Source organism: Podarcis tiliguerta (assembly GCF_965153285.1).
Source record: "Podarcis tiliguerta genome assembly, chromosome: 6".
NCBI classification, from domain to species: domain Eukaryota; kingdom Metazoa; phylum Chordata; class Lepidosauria; order Squamata; family Lacertidae; genus Podarcis; species Podarcis tiliguerta.
In genome coordinates this window covers 85,068,729-85,084,950 of record NC_139539.1, presented here as the reverse complement: position 1 = coordinate 85,084,950, position 16,222 = coordinate 85,068,729, and the positions used below count along the sequence as shown (strand labels likewise).

At 42.1% G+C, this 16,222-nt stretch overlaps 1 protein-coding gene across 1 annotated transcript in view; it reads right to left on the bottom strand.

Moving 5' to 3' along the window:
• The window catches only part of PDC (phosducin), a 32,927-nt gene that overhangs the window by 14,782 nt on the left and 1,923 nt on the right, over positions 1-16,222 (bottom strand). The window contains exons 2-3 of the mRNA XM_083445402.1: positions 15,199-15,316; positions 5,011-5,081 (exon numbers count right to left, since the gene is read on the bottom strand). The gene's annotated coding sequence lies outside the window, so the exon portion shown is untranslated. The remainder of the gene's footprint in view (positions 1-5,010; positions 5,082-15,198; positions 15,317-16,222) is intronic.

Here is a 16,222-nt window from a genome sequence, read left to right as displayed (position 1 = left end):
CCCAAAAATCTGCTCTAGAGAATCAGGGCACATTCCAAAACAGCATAGGAGTTGATACGAAGGGGTGCAGTAGAGGGAAGGCAGATAGAAAGTGGTAGGCAATCTTCACCTATTAGCAGAAGCTCTTACGGATCAAGCACTGTGGTGTTCACAGAAGGATACTGCTGGTTCCATCCCTTGGGCCTCTTTCAGACTTAATGATAAACCATGATTTATCATTATGAAGTTGCGCCTAGCCCCGCATACGCTCCCTCGCTTCTGGCATATCTGGGGGGGGGGGAATATTTGAAGGTTCGACGAACCACAGCTTGTGGTCTTTCTATGTTTGAACCTGGACAAACTGTGGCTAGTCTTAATTATGGTTAGCAGAAACAAACCAATTGCAATCCATGGATTATGAAGCTGGCTTGATTTAACTAACTCTAGTTAAGATTAATGGCAGCCAATAATAATAATACGTTTTAAGCTGTCCAGATGGGTGGGGTATTATTATTAATTATTATTATTATTTAGGGATGCGGGTGGCGCTGTGGGTTAAACCACAGAGTCTAGGACTTGCTGATTAGAAGGTTGGCGGTTCGAATCCCCACGATGAGGTGAGCTCCCGTTGCTCGGTCCCTGCTCCTGCCAACCTAGCTGTTCGAAAGCATGTCAAAGTGCAAGTAGATAAATACGTACTGCTCCGGTGGGAAGGTAAACGGCGTTTCCGTGTGCTGCTCTGGTTCGCCAGAAGCGGCTTAGTCATGCTGGCCACATGACCCGGAAGTTTTATGCCGGCACCTGCGGCCAATAAAGTGAGATGAGAGCCGCAACCCCAGAGTCGGCCACAACTGGACCTAATGGTCAGGGGTCCCTTTACCTTTACCTATTATTATTATTTATACCCTGCTCATCTGGCTGGGTTTCCCCAGCCACTCGGAGCATCTCCCAACAGAATATTAAAAACATGATAAAACATCATCCATTAAAAACTTCCCTAAACAGGGCTGCCTTCAGATGTCTTTTAAAAGTCAGGTAGTTGTTTATTTCCTTGACATCGGATGGGAGGGCGTTCCACAGGGCGGGCGCCACTACCAAGAAGGCCCTCTGCCTGGTTCCCTGTAACCTCACTTATCGCAGTGAGGGAACTGCCAGAAGGCCCTCGGAGCTGGACGATGGGGGTGGAGACGCTCCTTCAGGTATACTAGGTTTGTACATGGTGCTTAACAGTGGTTGGTTGAATGTAAGAATGCAAGTTGAGCATCCTGGATCAGGCCCCTAGTCCAAAATCCTGTTGTCACAGTGGCCAACCAGATGTCCATGAGGACCTTGCATGAGTGCAACAGCACTTTGCCAACCTGAAGTTCTCAGCAACCATAACTGGATATGTAATCCCTTTGACAGTAGAGGTAGTAGCCATTGACAGGCTTGTCCATGAATGTGCCTAATCCACTTTTTAAGGCATCCAAATTGTTGGCCATTGCTGCCTCTTGTGAGACCAAATTCCATAGTTTCATTATGTACTGTGTGAAGAAGTAATTTCTTTTATCTCTCCCGCATTTCCCACATTTGTTGGATGTCCATGTGTTATGAGAGAGGGAGAAAAACTTTTCTCTATCCACTTCCTCCATGCCATTTCTTTCATAAAGTTCTATCGTGTCACATCTTATTTGCCTTATCTCTAAACCAAAAAGGTGCCAAACGCTATGACTGTTCTCCATTCCATTGAACATTTTGATGGTCCTTTCCTGAACCTTTCCCCTACAACTCTACAATATCCTCTCGGAGGTAAGGCAACCCAAACTGCACATGGTATTCCAAATGTGGTGACATCATAGATTTGTATGATGGTTTCATCAACCGTTTGATTTCCTATTCCTTTCCTAATGCATGGAATTGGCATGGAATTCACCTGAAGGAGTGTCTCCACCCCCATCGTTCAGCTCAGACACTGAGGTCCAGTTCTGAGGACCTTCTGGTGGTTCCCTCACTGTGAGAAGTGAGGTTTACAGGGAACCAGGCAGAGGGCCTTCTTGGTGGTGGTGCCCGCCCTGTGGAACGCCCTCCCATCCGATGTCAAGGAAATAAACGACTACCTGACTTTTAGAAGACATCTGAAGGCGGCCCTCTTTAGGGAAGTTTATCATGTTTGAAGTTTTATTCTGTTTTTCATGTTCTGTTGAAAGCCGCCCAGATGGGCGGGGTACAAATTAATAATAATAATAATAATAATAATAATAATAATAATACTTCACAGCTGCTAAACACTGGGTTGGCATCCATCTGGTATCCGCTGCCAACCTGCTCGGTCATTGTCAGTTCTGGCTCCCTGAACATATATGTGAAATTAAGACATTTTTGCCCCAGCATCCATCACTTCACACCTGTTCACACTGAGCCACATTCACCATTTTACCACCCATTCACTCAGTTTGGAAAGGTCCTTTCGGAACTCTTCACAATCTGTTTTGGCTTTAACAGCCATGACGAATTCAGTATCATCAGCAAATGTGGCCATCGCACTTCCCACTCCTAACTATCTGCATTTCCCAAACTTGCATCTCCAGCTGTTTTTGGACTACAACTCCCATCATCCAAAGCTAGCAGGATCAGTGGTCAGGGATGATGGGAACTGCAGTCCCAAAACAGCTGAAGGTCCAAGTTTGGGAAACCCTGCTCTAGATCATTTGTGAAGAAGTTACAACTTACAGGTCCAAATACAGCTCTTTGGGGGACTCTACTTTCTACATCCCTCTATCAGGAGAAGAAGAAGAAGAAGAGTTTGGATTTGATATCCCGCTTTATCACTACTCAAAGGAGTCTCTAAGTGGCTAACATTCTCCTTTCCCTTCCTCCCCCACAACAAACACTCTGTGAGGTGAGTGGGGCTGAGAGACTTCAGAGAAGTGTGACTAGCCCAAGGTCACCCAGCAGCTGCATGTGGAGGAGCAGGGAATCGAACCCGGTTCACCAGATTACGAGTCTACTGCTCTTAACCACTACACCACACTGGCTCTCGAACTGCCCATTTATTCCTTCTCTCTGCTTCCCGCTTCTTTACCAGTTCCTGATCCACAGGGAAACATCTCCTCTTATCCTACAACTGCTAAACGTACTCAGGAGCCTTACCATGTCAAAAGCTTTTTCAAAGTCTAAGTACACTATTGTCAACCTCTATCTCTTGTTGCTGTCATTAGCATCTGTCTGTCTCAGGAGATGATGGAAGAATATTTCTTTGGGGGTAAAGTCAAACCATTGGAGACTTACAGCACCTGCTGTGGCTGTAGAGACCGACATGGGAGAGACATGTTTTATTGCAGGTAGGGCAGATGGTGTTCAGATTTGCTTGTTGAAACTATTGAAGAAACTTAATAAGCATGTAAGACAAGATTTGCCCTCGCAAATAACAGGTTTGGAATTTCCCAAGAAAGATGTTAAATTATTTTTGTATGCCACAACTGCGCCTCGTATTTTGTTAGCTAAAAAGTGGAAAACCCAAGAAATACCAACAGTAGAAGAATGGCAGATGAAGATGATGGATTTTTCAGAGCTGGCCGACCTAACTGGAAGAGTCCGCGACCAGAAGGAGGAGGAATATCAGGAAGAATGGAATAAATTTTATGATTATTTAGCTAAATTTGTTAAGTCAAACTAGCTGGAAATAGCTTCCAGATATTTAATGGGCTTAGGATTGTATTTATGTTAAGCGATAAAATAATATGTTCAATACTATAAGGAGAAGATTTAAAGATGTTAATGTTCAAGTTCAAGTTTATAAAAATTGGGATTTGGAAAACCGTTATAAGGATATGCAATGAAATTCAACCAAGGGGAAACGAGGAAGTCGCTTTACGAAGTTAATAACTGTTATTTTTAATAAGGGTATGATTTATGTTTGCTATGTTTGTTTGTTTTGTGTGTTTGTTTGTCGATAATATTGTAAAAACCAATAATTTTTTTGGAAAAAGGAAAAGAAAAGATTTGCCCTCGCAGAAGCCAGGCTGGTTCTGCTTTAGCAAGGTGTGTTCTTCTATCTGCTTGGTTATTTTATCTTTAACAATAATTTTCCCAGGACAGGAGTGAAAGCTTCTAATCTGCTCCTTGTGGTGACACCAAAGAGAGGATGGGAGGGAGAAGAAACACAGGAGCCCTGATGCACAGACACATGACAATTAACTATTATTAACCTGCTACTTTTTGCAGTAAGGTTCAATTTTTATAAATGCTTCCAAATGTCAGTTAAATCAGCATTACCAGCATCACACCTCCACTGAATATTAGGAGACTTGATACATTTTGCTGTGTATAAATAAATTCTCTTTGACATTAAGACAGATTGAAGCGTAGTGTTCTGTTTGTCTGCTTATGTACAGAAAAACGACATGGAAATGTTAAGGCAAATATACATAAAATATTTTCCTCTGCGTTTAAATCTATCAAAACTTTTTTTGAGACAAATCTTTGGCTTTTGATCATTCTTTAATAATCTGTTAAAAATGGACAGCACCTTGAATTATGCAAAACCTTATCATTATAAACTCATTTGGTTGAAAATCATGCAAAAACCACAGAACCTTTTATTTTTCAGTGAAATAACTTTTTTATATGAGATCACCAAATGCCCGTGTCTTTAAATCATTCATTCTTAGTTAAGCTTTTCTGGCCCAAAATGAAAAAAAATGTTGCATGTTATAGGACCGATTTTACTGTTGAATAATAACAAAGACAAAAAGGTGAGAGCATAAGAAAAAGTAATATGTAAAAGAAAGAAAATAAGTAAATAATAAAAGCAAAGAAGCATTAAAACAGACTTTAAAAGTCATGCAGTGTTGTAAAAAATGAATAATAGATCGTAATAACCATTGGAATCCAGAATATATATCTTAATTCTTCACTTTTGTAATTCTATGCCTTTTAAAATCTGTGTTAATATTTCTCCTCTCAAATTCTCCCCCCCCCCCTTTTTGCAGTTTTCCTTTTGTTTTCTCTTGCGATTTCATGTATCAACAAGGATGGAACAAGCGTACTCACATTACGCCAGATCCAAAGATACGCTGCCGCTATGCCCGCAGACCAGCCACTGAATCCAATATGTGCCCAGCCTGCAAAGGGGGTGGGGAAACAAACATAAAATACGTTAAGTATTTATATATATATATATATAAATGGTTGAAAAACAACAGCTAAACATGCTCCTGGCATCTTCAATACTCACCAAGCAGGGACTGTGCAGTCAGTGCAACCCATAGAGGGTGGTAACCAATGTATTCACAATGGTGGTGGCATTCCCCCAGCACATCCTCACACATCCCATCAAAGAGGACACCACAGCAATCCCAGTCCATCAGCCCCAGTAGCCCAGGCAGCAAAACTCCCAGTGCTTCCAGTACCTAGACATCCCTGAGAACTCTACAGGCATCTCCTTATGTTCCTCTCCATCGCAGTTTTGGAACTCATGAAGGGGGAAGGAAGGAGAAGATGGATACACATAGCTCCTTGGACAGAATTCAACAACCATCTAAAGCAACAGTTCTCAACCTGTGGGTCCCCAGATGTTGTTGGACTACAACTCCCATCATCCCTGACCACTGGTCATGCTGGCTAGCAATGATGGGAGTAGTAGTCCAACATCTGGGAACTCACAGCTTGAGAAACACTGAAAAGGACCCCTGGACAGTTAAGTCCAATCAAAGGTGACCATGTGATTGTGGTGCTCATCTTGCTTTCAGGCTGAGGGAGCCGGCGTTTGTCCACAGACAGCTTTCTGGGTCATGTGGCCAGCAGGACTAAACTGCTTCTGGCACAATGGGACACCATGATGGAAACCAGAGCACACGGAAATGCTGTTTGCCTTCCCACCACAGCGGTACCTATTTATCTACTTGCACTGGTGTACTTTCGAACTGCTAGGTTGGCAGGAGCTGGGACAGAACAATGGGAGCTCACCCCGTCGCAGGGATTCAAACCGCTGACCTTCTTATCGGCAAGCCCAAGAGGCTCAGTGCTTTAGACCACAGCGCCACCCGCAACAACCATCTACAGAGGGCCAAAGAAAGGATTCAGGACACCCAGCAATGTCTGTCACAGACATACACTGTCAACAAAAACCTCCAGTGGCTCACCGCTGTCGTAAAAAGGGAGCCCTGACCATTAGGTCCAGTTGTGGCCGACTCTGGGGTTGCGGCGCTCATCTCGCTTTATTGGCTGAGGGAGCCGGTGTACAGCTTCCAGGTCATGTGGCCAGCATGACTAAGCTGCTTCTGGCGAACCAGAGCAGCACACGGAAATGCCGTTTACCTTCCCACCGGAGTGGTACCTATTTATCTACTTGCACTTTGACGTGCTTTTGAACTGCTAGGTTGGCAGGAGCAGGGACTGAGCGACGGGAGCTCACCCTGTTGCGGGGATTCGAACCGCTGACCTTCTGATTAGCAAGTCCTGGGCTCTGTGGTTTAACCCACAGTGCCATCTCAATATGCTAACCCCCCACTCCCCCTAGTTCAATGGCTATTTGCCTTAAAAACCTACCCACTGAATATTAATTTAATGCCATGCCTGGTTTGCCATCACTGCTCCCATTTTTAGCTTTGCTAAAACTTTTCTCATCTATTTCCAAGGTTGTCCATCTTTAGGGTTCCCCCCAGAGTTCTATCTCTATGTCGCTCTTTAACTGACATGCACCAAAGTTCAGCAGATGGACACTAGAGCATGTGTTGCACATTCTGCTATTTCCCACAGCGCAGCTGCTGATATATACCAGTAATTATACCCCCCACCCTCAAAGAACAAATACTGCCCTGGCTTTTAAATCAGTGGAGGACAGACTATTGCAAAATAAAGGATTGCAGAACAACAGAGCCTTCAACAATGCCATACCCTCCAACATTTTTTGGATGAAAATAGAGACATCCTATTCAATAATAATAATACCCCACCCATCTGACTGGGTTGCCCAGCCACTCTGGGAAGCTTCCAACATATATAAAAAATAATGAAACATGCAACACTGAAAAAGGTACTTTGATGCATATATGGTGGAATTGTTTCAACATCAAACAATTTTGGGAAACAATATATAATGAAATGAAAAAAAATGTTCAGATATTCATTTAGGAAAACAGCAGAAGGTTTTCTGTTGGGAATAGTGCCAGGGAGTCTAAAGGAAGAAGACAAGACATTATATTTATATGCAACAGTAGCCGCAAGGCTATTGATTGTGAAAAATTGGAAAAGTGGTATAATACCGACAAAAGCAGAGTGGGTTGCCAAATTATTGGAGTATTGTAATGTATCCAAAACAATGGGAGAAATTGGAAGGCTCTCAAAAGAGAAGATAGACAAGGACTGGAAGGCGTTTAAAGGATACTTGCAAAATCATATTGAAAAATCAGAACTCCTATTAGAATAAACAAGTTCCGCTATAATTACTGAAATCCTAATTAAGATGGATAACAATGTGCAACAGAAAAATAAGTAGAAAGTTGGTTTAAAAGCGTGTGAAAGAAAGTAACACAAGTGGAAAGAAATTGCAATTGAGTAGATTGGAAGTCTAACACAAGGGTGGGGTGAGGGGTGAGGGATGGTGGTGGGAAAAGGAAGTATCTGTGGGATTGAGTGTAGGTATGTATGAATATTTTTAAGGATTGTATGAAATGTATGTTTGTCTGTATATTCGTAATATGTATGAATGAATGAATTTATTAATACGGTCACAGACCAGCTTCAACACACACAATATCACAAATCATAAAACATATCAGTAATACAAGGGACAATATGACAATGACAAGGATTTAAATATAAAAATTAAAATTAATTGTTAGCGTGCCCCCTGTAATTAACATTTAGGGGATTGGGCTTTATGGGATACCACTTGCTTCCTGCGATTGATTGCAGACGCACAGAATTTAGCTACATTTAATGTAGTCTTGGGCTTCTTGTCCTCTAGCACTAGTTTTAGACTATGGTATTCCGATTCTTTCCTAGACTTTTGCAAAACAGGTGTAATAAAAGTCAAACGTATATCCTCATAGAGACGACAACGTAATAGTACATGTGAAGCAGTTTCAACTTCCAACGAACCACAAGGACATACCCGTGTTGTGTACGGTTTACCCTCAAATCTGCCCTGAAGTAAGGCAGGAGGGAGAACGTTAAATCTGGCGAGGGTAAAAGACCGTCTGTATTTGGGTATCAGAAGACCTGACAGATAGTTAGCTGGAGAGAAACCTCGTAATATGTATGTATGAATGTTGAATTATTTTAATAATTTTTTTTTTACCCAAGATGAGCCGTGTTCCACTTACAAAGAAAGGTGTGGTTTCTCTGCCTCCCCTCCCTTGCTCTGGTTTATGTTTATTTTTAAAAGCTGAGGGTTAAAAAAAGTAAAACGAGTCAATTAATATTTAAAACTGCTTTAGGCTTTCACCACTGAATGGAAAACCACGAGACTTAACTTCTCTGCTCAAGGACATTTGTTTCCTTTTTAATTAATTCTAAATTTAATCCTGCTTTCTAAATTTAGTCTCAAGAAAGACACAAGAATAGCCCCAGAGGGCATGGGTTAAATTAGGTCTTACGGAATCACCTGATAATGCAGTTTTGAACACTTTGTGGGCAGGTAAAGGAGTTAGTTAAAATTCCAATATGGCTTCAAAAAACCAAACCATTAGGTAATTCCTCAACAGAAAAGTAGGGTGCCTAATTATCTTACGTTGATAAGTAGCGAATAGTGAGTGCCATCTTAATATTTTCTGAATTCATATTAATAATGGTTTTTATACACCACATCCAAACGTTGCAGCATTGAGTCAGTGGCTCATGTGCTTCTGGCTTGCACTCTTTATAAAAATTTGAGGAGTGAGGTTATTACCCCTCTACTATTGTCCATTCCGGGTCGCTCAACCATTCCTACTGTGTCCTTCCTTTTAGCAGATCAAGATGATCAGGTGACAGCAAAAACTGCAAGGTGGGGGCAATTAGAATAAGATCTATTATTGGATTATTGATGTAAACCCCCCAAATGTACCGTATTTTTCGCTCTATAAGATGCACCAGACCACAAGACGCACCTAGTTTTTGGAGGAGGAAAACAAGGAAAAAAATATTCTGAGTCTCAGAAGCCAGAACAGCAAGAGGGATCGCTCCGCAGTGAAAGCAGCAATCCCTCTTGCTGTTCTGGCTTCTGGGATAGCTGTGCAGCCTGCATTCGCTCCATAAGACGTGCACACATTTCCCCTTACTTTTTAGGAGGGAGAAAGTGAGTCTTATAGAGAAAAAAAATACAGTATTTTCTGTAGTTAAGTTTTTACCTCTGTGTTCAGTACATTCTATTTTATTTTATTGCTATGGCTAGTGGCCGATGCAAATAATTAAAAAGAAAATGTTGGGATTATTTCAGAATCTGGAAATGTAGATCCCAAAGGCAATTTCTAGGAGCCAAGCATTTTGTATTTGGGATTTTGAACATCTACAATCCTTTGCATCTGAGACCAGGTGAGAAAGAAACGTTCCTATTTTTTATTTTTGGCCAAAGTTCCCAAGTTATTCTCCAAAGAAACACCAAGCATTAGTCATGTTCTCTTTTTCGATAATGGTAATGTACTCTCTGCTGTATTGGATCACAAGCAACTCAAGTCATTTCGCTGGACGGTAGATACAAATATTCTCAGATTTGAAAGTGGTCTTAGATATTGTTGTCCATGTTTGCACACTCCTCCCATCCCTGTTGTATGTTTTTGTGAGGCTTTAAAACCTACAAATCCAGCTTGTGCAGAAAAGACAGTGGAACAGAAGAAATGTTACAGTGAATATATACAATTTAGCATAGCAAAGAGTTTGTTGTTGTTGTTTAGTCGTTTAGTCGTGTCCGACTCTTTGTGACCCCATGGACCAGAGCACGCCAAAGAGTTTACTGATTACAAAAACGTTCTTGCAAACATTTGAGAGCATAGATTTGGAAGAACGTTTTTGTAATCAATAAACTCTTTGCTGTTTCGCCAATTTTGTTCAGATTTTATTTTGAGGGTCTCTGACCCACTTCGAACATCAAACAAATGCTGTCAAACACCTGACAAACTTTGTCCAACAACAAAGATTTATAACCCCAGCTTTTGGACATACACCAGTGAATAGTGTCAAGTCACACTGAGGGAACTGTTAACATCCACAACGTACACCAAATTTGTCTGGGAATTTTGATATCCGGCAAATCTCAGACAGCTACTGACAACTACATCTCTCTGGATGCAAATTCCAAAAGCAAAACACACACAAACACAAAACTGAATTGGAGATTAAAGGCTTTATAATTAGCAAGAAGCAAATATTTGAATCCCATGCACTTAGATTCTAGGGTTAAGCTGTCATTGACCTAACTGGGGCAGAATCAGGTTCCTCATCTCAGGCAAGTTCTTTAATTACTGTGTATAGCAGAGGACCATCTGCTGCCTTTGGTAGCTGTTGCTTGTGGTTTTGTAACACTCCAAGAAATGTAGCAGCGCCGACCTAACAAACCAGGCCACAGCAAACAAAGATATTTATAAATAAAAGCATATCAGACTTTTATAATTGCAACGTAATTTGATATCAGTGGCTCAGCAGATCAAAAATTGTGCTAACATTACGTGACCAGGCGGCGACAGCCCCAGCCCCCAGGGATCATAAGGAAGGAATATTGACTCTGACAATGTTATATGGAATTAAAATTAGGCCACAACTTTATTAAACTTCTGAATGTAGGAAGACCTTGGCTTAGGCCTTGGGCGTGTATCCCTCCCAGCCCCCCCAAGCAGGGGGAACTGGGGCACATCAGGGTAAATGGGATATGGGGGTGCTCTGCGAGACGTAGGTGTAGCAGGCAGCCAAGCCCATATTCCCACACGCAGGGTAGTTCACTGACAACCTTTCGGTGTATGGCCAGTGACACCCAATATATATCACCCCTTTAAGAGGGGGACCCTGGAATCACCGCCGCGGGGGGGGGGGGAGTCACCACTTCACGCCCCCCCAATATAGGGAAGAAAAGACTAAAGGATTCCACCCAAGGCCATAACCGCCAAAGTTGTGGTGAATTGCTATGGGGAAGACAAAACCTGCCAATGCAGGAAAATTTCTTCCTGGCTCTTCAACAGCAACCAGTCAAAGACCGTCACAGCGCCTGCTAAACAGGAAGAAAAAGTTAACCTGCAAACAAGAAATCATTACACCAAGGGAGGGTAGGGAGGGTGAATCTCCAGAGCTGACTGCCTGGCTATTGTCAGCTCCACCCCCTATTTATAAATGGCCTCCCAGCAAGAAACTTGATTACTGAGGCCGGGCGTGAGCCTCCAGAAATTAACACTGAGAGGCAGGCCAGTCCCTGTTTGCCAGTAAGCTCCCTGGGAACTGTAGCACCGTGCGCGCGATCCCGCAAAGGGCACCCACAATGTAAAGTGTGAGTGCTCACTTCAACATTGAGGCTTTTAAATATGGGGAGGGGAAATGTGATGTGTTTTCAAAGAGAGCAGTGTTTTGGATCCAGTGTGCGAATGGAAAGGCACTTTGGCTAGTGCAAGATGTAAGGCACATTGTGCAACTGCCTTGTGCAAACGGAAAGGCACTTTGGCTTGTGCAAATGGAAAGGCACTATGGTTTTTATCCTCAAGTGTAAACTTCCAGGAGGTGCCAGAGGCTGCAGTGGGAAGGGGAGGGGGGGGGGCAAGGAAGACCTGTTGCACAAGTAACTCTTCAACCACATTTTTATGGACCCTATCCCATTGGTGAGAACCTAGGAGACTGGGTTTCGAATCCCTATTTAGGCATGATGCTCACTGCGTTACTTTTGGCCGCTCTCAGTCTCTCAACCTGAATCTAGTGCTTTTTTTTCGGGGGGGGGGATGCAGGGATACGCATACCCCTAAACATTTTGTGAATCTTTGTAGTTTTGTCCGTTTACTGTTATTGCTTCCCCCCCCCGATTTGAACTATAAAATGATGGTTTTCTCGAGTCAAAATGAGAGTACCCCTAAACATGCCTGCCTAAATCTATTCACAGGGTGGCTGTGAGTATATAATGGAGAGGGGGAGAACCAACAGGAAACATGAAATGTGCATGCAATAGTAAATCTAATGGGATATGTGCTTAATGATCCATTTCATACTAACTGAGTGGAGCTAAGGAAGAACTTAATACATGGGTAGGCAAACTAAGGCCCGGGGGCTGGATCCGGCCCTATCGCCTTCTAAATCCAGCCTGCGTGATGGACTACATGGAAATGGCGGAAATGACTGGCAGAATCCGAGACCAGGGAGAAGAGTCGGAAGAAGATTGGAAAAAAATTAAAGTATATTTACAGAAATACTGCAAAATTAATGAAAGTTAGAAGAATGCCGGAATGAAGTTATATGGTTTTAGTAGAAATGTTATAAAGAATTAAGCAAAAACTGATTGTTAATGGTCTAAAGTGGAAAATTTAAAGTTTGTGTTAAGATAAATTATAGAACAAAAAATTGAGAAAGAGGGAAAGGATTTGCTGAATTAGCTAATTGAACTAGAATACAAAAAAGGGAGGTGTGAGGAGGTCGAGGAAACAAGTAAATGAAAGGTAAAGATATGGAAATTGGATGTGTTTTTAAATGTTTTTGTTTTTCTTGTTGTTTTGATGTATTGTTTTTTTTTGTTTTCATTTTTATTTTTGATGTATTGTTTGTTAAATTTTTTATTCCTTTTTTCTCATTCTTTCTTTCTGTAACTATAAAACTTCTAATAAATATTATTAAAAAAAAAAACTAAATCCGGCCTGTGGATAGTCCGGGAACCAGCAAGTTTTTACATGAGTAGAATGTGTCCTTTTGTTTAAAATGCATCTCTGGGTTATTTGTGGGGCCTGCCTGGTGTTTTTACATGAGCAGAATGTGTGCTTTTATTTAAAATGTATTTCTGGGTTATTTGTGGGGCACTGGAATTCGTTCATTCCCACCACCAAAAAAAACACAATAGTCTGGTCCCCCACAAGGTCTGAGGGACAGTGGACCTGCCCCTTGCTGAGAAAGTTTGCTGACCCCTGACCTAATAGATTGGGACAGAAGCAGGAGGAGACATGGTGGGAGAAAGGAAAAGTCAGGCAGAATTTTGTGGGTCAGAGGTGAAACCGGGGTAGAATCTTGGAACACAGACATATCCTGAATTTAAGGCGGGGAGAACCTTACAATCTTATGGAAAGCCGATAATTCCATTTTAGAGAATCACAGAACAGTGGAAGGGAATCCCAACTTGATTTATTCCACATATTTTGCCACCCCCCCATTTTGTACAAACATTTGAAAACATTTTCCAAAGATGTATTTAACTTGGTGGGAAAGAAGCCAAGCCTGATTTTAATCAACAAAATACAGTATCGATGTTTCTAACCCTTTAAGTAGCTTCAGCAACCTCGGCAACAATCGCGAACACACTCACTAGGGCATAAGCCCCTCTGACAATTATTTATTGTTTATTAAATTTGTATGCCGCCGTTCATCTGTAGATGTCAAGGCAGTTTACAGCACAGAAAGACAAGATAAAACACAGACTTGTAAAAGAGTATTGGGAAATGATCCATAACGAATTGAAAAAAAAATGTTTAAAAGTACCTTCCTCAAAAAAACCAGAGTTCTTTTTGTTGGGGATAATTCAGACAGAAATTCCCAGGTGTCAAAAAAGGTTATTTATGTATGCCACTACTGCGGCCCGGGTTTCGTTAGCCCCAAACTGGAAAACAAGCGAGGTCCCAACCAAAGAAGAATGGCAACTGAAATTGATGGAATATGCGCAGCTTGCAGACTTAACATATAGAATAAGAGAACAAGAAGAACATACATTTAAAGAAGATTGGAAAATGTTTATTGAATATATGGGGGGGGGAATTGTGTACACTTGAAAATGCTGGTAGCATTAAGATAAATTCAACAGTGTAAGTAAGTTTTGATGGATATAATAATGGAATACTGAATGGTTTAGTTTATGTAAAATGAGCAGGGATTTATGGTATGCAAAATGAACCATGGAAAGAAGGGAAGTCATTGATATTTTAAGGATGTTTAAACAAGTATTTAAAATTGCAAAACAAAAAAATCGCACACACACAAACACAAGATAAAGCACAAACTATATAATAAGAACAAGAACAAACCAAACCAATAACACCCTCCCACAAGCACACTTAAAAAGACATGGGATGTTAGCCAAAAGGCTGGCTGAAGGGGAACGTTTTCGCCTGGCACCTAAAGATGTATAAGGAAGGTGCCAGCCAAACCTCCCTGGGAAGACCATTCCGGAAATGGGGAGCCACTACAGAAAAGGCCCGTTCTCGTGTCGTCACCCTCCGGACCTCTTGTAGAGGAGACGCACAAAGAAGGGCCTCAGAGGATGATCACAGCGTCCGGGTAGGTTCATACAGAACAGAAGTCCTTGAGGTTACCTTGGGAGTTACTTCCAATGTTAACACACAATGGATTGAATGGCCAATTCAAATGGCTGCACTTGCTAAGAATTGCTTTCACTGAAAACTCTTACCATCTTTTCAGTGATCCAGCTTCCAAGTCAATGTGTTTTGTGAACAAGGTTTGTGTGAGAAGGAGCAACAGAGCTGCCTTTTAAGTGACTGGATTTCCTACCCTATATCATTCATCCTATGCAAACATAATCAAAAATATCCACAGCTTGCTCTTAGTAGAAAGAGCCATCAACCTAAACTTTTATAAGTTTTGGAAGTAAATGGTAGAAAAAGGTAAAGGACCCCTGGACGGTTAAGTCCAGTCAAAGGAGACGATGGGGTTGCAGCTCTCATCTCACTTTCAGGCCAAGGGAGCCAGCGTTTGTCTGCAGACAGCTTTCCGGGTCATGTGGCCAGCAGGAGTAAACCACTTCTGGCGCAACGGGACACCGTGATGGAAACCAGAACGCAAGGAAACACTGTTTACCTTCCTGCCACAGTGGTAGCTATTTATCTACTTGCACTGGTGAGCTTTCGAATTGCTAGGTTGGCAGGAGCTGGGACAGAGCAATGGGAGCTCACCCCATCACAGGGATTCGAACCGCCGACCTTCCGATCGGCAAACCCAAGAGGCTCTGTGGTTTAGACCACCCTGGGTGCCACAATAAGTTCTCCTCTTCCCCTTCTTAAAACACTTTCTAAAGACTATGTAGATTGGCAGAAGTGTACAGTACAAGTGAATTAAAAACAACATAAAGGAATCTACCTTGTCAGCTCAGGTGCTCAGCTCCCGGTTTCTCCAGTGTAACCACCAACGTCCTTGATTGGTTGATGCTCAGGCAAATGTGGCTCCTCAGCTGCCTTCTCCTCGAAGATAGAAAGATCTGGAGAGGAGATTGAGGCCTCAGGATCATGATGACCCTAACAGAAATAGCTCTGTACAGGTAAGAGGATTACTATAAAGGAATTAGCAAATTCTGTTAATTAGCGTGGACCAATGAAATGTCAGGCTTCCCAAAGGTTTAAAGGATTTGATACATAGATATAATTGAGAAGAAAACAGAGGGAGGGTGGGGGAAGAGAGAAAAGAAAGAGCCAGTCATAGTTGTGAATGGGATCTAAATATTGTGGCCAGTTCTTCCACAAGGCATCACTAGCAGGAAAAAGTAGAGGAGGAAACTTCAGGTGTTTGAAGAAAGTTTTAATACCTTTCAGAATAATATTTTTTAAGGGGCATGGTTTACGTGGCAATTCTCACCAAGTGTATGAGTTTTGCTGTAATGGTGTTTCCTCTTTTTTCCTACCCCAACCGACAGATGGAAAAAATGCCCCGTTGTCTGTAGAAATAGAAATAAACATATCTTCCTAATTGTACTACTATTTAGTTGGTTCAGCAGTGTTTTCTCATTCAGACTGAGCAAAAGTCACAGTGGCATGCTTCTTTTGTTCCCACTCTGGCAAGCTTAACACCAGCTGTACCATTTTGTCCCAAACTCTTTGCGTGTCGAGGTCCCAAAAGACACCCCCCCCCAATAAAACACAATTGACACCTGATTTTTAGTTTAAGGTTTTTGGCATAATTTTGGCCACAACTTTATTAAAATTACAATCAATGTGAGTGGTTGCTTAGGCATTGGTTACGACTATCTGACCCCGCATGGGGACAGACATTCGCCCGTGAAGTCAGAAAGGCAAAACATTTTGCGGAGAGAGACGGGACTGGGTACCATGCCTCACCTCTCCCCAAATGCTCCCAGGGGCTCTTGCGTGGCCCTAGCCCCTTGCCAGGG